Here is a 5,000-nt window from a genome sequence, read left to right as displayed (position 1 = left end):
ACCGCTGGGGCGACCGAGCAGCAGACGGCGTCGCGGCGCCGAGCGCCGGGCGGCGGCGCATCCTCAGCGCACAAAGTCCTCAATCGGACCAGCACACTGCAGATGGCCACCGCGCTTCGCACCGGGCCCGCGAGGACCTACTTTGGCCGCAAGGCGCCGCGAGCAGGGGGCGCCGGCGCGCAGCTGCGCCGCCTGCCGCGTCCGTCGGCCGGCGCGCCTGCCACCGGCCGCCCCCACCAGCCGGCTGTAGCGCGTGCGCCCACGCACCGCGCTGCCAGCACGCCGGGCGGCCCCCCCTCACCGGCCGGGGACGGTCCCACCCAGCCACCGCCGCGTATCGCCTCACACCCAGATCCCCTTTCACGTTCGTGGGCATGGTGGGTCCCCTTTCACGTTCGTGGGCATGGTGGGTATCCCTGAAACAACCGGTTAATAGCTCGACCGATCGTCGCCAACACTGATTCACCTCTAGCGAGAACAACCGCACCACAACGGGTTACCGGTTGTTCATTTGCGTAACGTCACCAGCAAACGTACACGTCCATCGCCATTTGCAACGAGTATTGCATGCCTGTGTCAGGTGTCACAACACACTACGTCTGCCCACATAGACGCAACAACATGTGCACGCCTAGAGAACACGTGGAAGGTAGACCCCGTACGTATGCGGTGTCCATTGCGCGAACGACTGTCAGCCCGCCTCTGCAGCATGTCGCAGATGTGGAACGCGGTGCAACATGCTATCACGGTGTGTGAGAAGAGACGACTACGTCCGAATACACGCTCCACTACATCAACAGACTGCTCATGCTGATCGCCATCCAGGGCGTCCGTTCCTCCCACACGTCTGTATGGCGTACCACACTGCAATCCAGCTCTTATAGGGAGACGACACGTAGCTGCGTGCACAATATTTGGACTGTATGGTCCGCCGTTGCTAGGCGCTGTCGTCATACGGTCACATGGGCCACGATGTATCATTCAGTACATACGGAGCAATGTGCAGTACAGTTTGTGGGTTTTGCGTACATCGGCGGACAGGTGACAGGCCGTACCACAACGTAGGCTGAGTACGTCGGCATGCGAAGGGCATTGAACATGCAAACTTCTCACCGACCAGCTTGCGAAGGCAGGGGGGAAGGGGGGGGGGCATGTACGTCCTGCTGCTATCCACACTACAGTGTATAGCAGGAGCATGTGGAAAGTCAGCAACACCTGCAAGGTGTTTAACATGACGCGATACACAGGGGACCGGGCAGTGCGAGTAGCGAACTATATTGCGAGGGTTGCGGTTAGGCAACACTACACTACTTTAACGGGTTGCATAACAATTACAGAGCAGGTTCAGCGACAACGTGCGTCAGGTTAAGGCGCAATATAGTTTAGGTTACGGCGCACTTTAGGTTAGGTTAAGGCACATTATAGGTTAGGTTAAGGCACAACATGGGTTACGTTAAGGCACAACATGGGTTACGTTAAGGCACAACATGGGTTAGGTTAAGGCACAACATGGGTTAGGTTAAGGCACAACATGGGTTAGGTTAAGGCACAACATGGGTTAGGTTAAGGCACAACATGGGTTAGGTTAAGGCACAACATGGGTTAGGTTAAGGCACAACATGGGTTAGGTTAAGGCACAACATGGGTTAGGTTAAGGCACAACATGGGTTAGGTTAAGGCACAACATGGGTTAGGTTAAGGCACAACATGGGTTAGGTTAAGGCACAACATGGGTTAGGTTAAGGCACAACATGGGTTAGGTTAAGGCACAACATGGGTTAGGTTAAGGCACAACATGGGTTAGGTTAAGGCACAACATGGGTTAGGTTAAGGCACAACATGGGTTAGGTTAAGGCACAACATGGGTTAGGTTAAGGCACAACATGGGTTAGGTTAAGGCACAACATGGGTTAGGTTAAGGCACAACATGGGTTAGGTTAAGGCACAACATGGGTTAGGTTAAGGCACAACATGGGTTAGGTTAAGGCACAACATGGGTTAGGTTAAGGCACAACATGGGTTAGGTTAAGGCACAACATGGGTTAGGTTAAGGCACAACATGGGTTAGGTTAAGGCACAACATGGGTTAGGTTAAGGCACAACATGGGTTAGGTTAAGGCACAACATGGGTTAGGTTAAGGCACAACATGGGTTAGGTTAAGGCACAACATGGGTTAGGTTAAGGCACAACATGGGTTAGGTTAAGGCACAACATGGGTTAGGTTAAGGCACAACATGGGTTAGGTTAAGGCACAACATGGGTTAGGTTAAGGCACAACATGGGTTAGGTTAAGGCACAACATGGGTTAGGTTAAGGCACAACATGGGTTAGGTTAAGGCACAACATGGGTTAGGTTAAGGCACACCATGGGTTAGGTTAAGGCACACCATGGGTTAGGTTAAGGCACACCATGGGTTAGGTTAAGGCACAACATGGGTTAGGTTAAGGCACAACATGGGTTAGGTTAAGGCACAACATGGGTTAGGTTAAGGCACAACATGGGTTAGGTTAAGGCACAACATGGGTTAGGTTAAGGCACAACGTAGGTTAGGTTAAGGCACAACGTGGGTTAGGTTAAGGCACAACGTGGGTTAGGTTAAGGCACAACGTGGGTTAGGTTAAGGCACAACGTGGGTTAGGTTAAGGCACAACATGGGTTAGGTTAAGGCACAACATGGGTTAGGTTAAGGCACACCATGGGTTAGGTTAAGGCACAACATGGGTTAGGTTAAGGCACAACATGGGTTAGGTTAAGGCACAACATGGGTTAGGTTAAGGCACAACATGGGTTAGGTTAAGGCACAACATGGGTTAGGTTAAGGCACAACATGGGTTAGGTTAAGGCACAACATGGGTTAGGTTAAGGCACAACGTAGGTTAGGTTAAGGCACAACGTGGGTTAGGTTAAGGCACAACATGGGTTAGGTTAAGGCACAACATGGGTTAGGTTAAGGCACAACATGGGTTAGGTTAAGGCACAACATGGGTTAGGTTAAGGCACAACATGGGTTAGGTTAAGGCACAACATGGGTTAGGTTAAGGCACAACATGGGTTACGTTACGGCACAACATGGGTTACGTTACGGCACAACATGGGTTACGTTACGGCACAACATGGGTTACGTTACGGCACAACATGGGTTACGTTACGGCACAACATGGGTTACGTTACGGCACAACATGGGTTACATTACGGCACAAATTAGGTTAGGTTACGGCACAAATTAGGTTAGGTTAAGGCACAAATTAGGTTAGGTTAAGGCACAAATTAGGTTAGGTTAAGGCACAAATTAGGTTAGGTTAAGGCACAAATTAGGTTAGGTTAAGGCACAAATTAGGTTAGGTTAAGGCACAAATTAGGTTAGGTTAAGGCACAAATTAGGTTAGGTTAAGGCACGATATAGGTTAGGTTAAGGCACGATATAGGTTAGGTTAAGGCACGATATAGGTTAGGTTAAGGCACGATATAGGTTAGGTTAAGGCACGATATAGGTTAGGTTAAGGCACGATATAGGTTAGGTTAAGGCACGATATAGGTTAGGTTAAGGCACGATATAGGTTAGGTTAAGGTACGATATAGGTTAGGTTAAGGTACGATATAGGTTAGGTTAAGGTACGATATAGGTTAGGTTAAGGTACGATATAGGTTAGGTTAAGGTACGATATAGGTTAGGTTAAGGTACGATATAGGTTAGGTTAAGGTACGATATAGGTTAGGTTAAGGTACGATATAGGTTAGGTTAAGGTACGATATAGGTTAGGTTAAGGTACGATATAGGTTAGGTTAAGGTACGATATAGCGTAGGTTCAGATACACATTGTTGTAGGGAAAGGTGTATTGGGGGGGGGGGGCGGCAGGTTCGTTGATAGTGATTATCGTAATTGGATGCCTGCGGTATTATCCGATTTGTCACGTCAGGATGCACTTTTGGCTCATGACAGGCGGCGCTCCGATTCCATGGTTGTGGCAGATCTGTGTCTTTCATTCCTGCCATTGTTTGTGTGCTGTGACAGGAGGCAGTATTGTGATGTTGGGTGCACCACTGTGTAGGACATGTGTGGGTGTTCGTGGCTTAGCTGAGCAATGTGCGGATGTCGGAAGGGTGGGATATTGTGTTTTCTGGGTGGACCTCCCGGTCTGGTAATGATAGTGTGGATTGTGTCATGTGGCGGAGAGGATGCACTGGATGTTCTTCCATGCTGGTGGTTAGATATTGTGTGTGATAAGAGAGTAGTGTGTGATAAGAGTGTCTGGCTGACGTGTGGTTCTCATTGTGTGCAGAGTCTTTCAGCATGTATAGGGACGGTTGTATATATTATCTGTATTCTGATGGCTCTGCATCTATTACTAATCAGTGCCGTGTATACGGTTACTCTAGTTCCAGTCGAAACTGTTCTATCTCTGTACATTAGTGACACTGCGGCTCCACTATGTTGCCGCCCCTGTCGGCCGTTTCCCCCAGTGTATGGCTAATGATTATCAGCAATCAGTCTATTAGTCAATACCGGTAGTGTGACGACGTCAAATGTCCGGGATGGGGGAAGCTACACCCTTCCCGTGGGTCAGGGCCTAGAAAGACTCTTCCCACGCAGGAGACTCGGACTGTCGTTACTCTTCCGAGACATATATGTGCCCAGCGTTTTTTTGCGGCTGCGAGTGCAACGCCAGGAGGCTCGGACTGTCGTTACTCTTCCGAGATATATATTTGCCCAGCGTTTTTTGCGACTGCGAGTGCAACGCCCACGGGTGCCGACATGGATGGGGCGCTTCCTAGCTGATGGCTCAGCATGAGAATCCGTACAGTGAGCAATGCGATCGCGTCTGTAGCTTGTACGTGGTACAGCTCGCAGCTCATGAATAGGGACAGCGGGAATGTCGCATATTGGAAATATCTCTTCATGAAACGCATGTTATAGGTGTGAATTGCACCTTACGAGTGCGGGAAACGTCCGCCGTTCATCCGCTGGCGATGCGAGTTGGGCGGTTGGGGTGGGGCAC

Source organism: Schistocerca serialis, unplaced genomic scaffold (assembly GCF_023864345.2).
Source record: "Schistocerca serialis cubense isolate TAMUIC-IGC-003099 unplaced genomic scaffold, iqSchSeri2.2 HiC_scaffold_1029, whole genome shotgun sequence".
NCBI classification, from domain to species: domain Eukaryota; kingdom Metazoa; phylum Arthropoda; class Insecta; order Orthoptera; family Acrididae; genus Schistocerca; species Schistocerca serialis.
The sequence above is the reverse complement of the archived record's forward strand: the minus strand, read 5'-3'. Positions refer to the sequence as shown.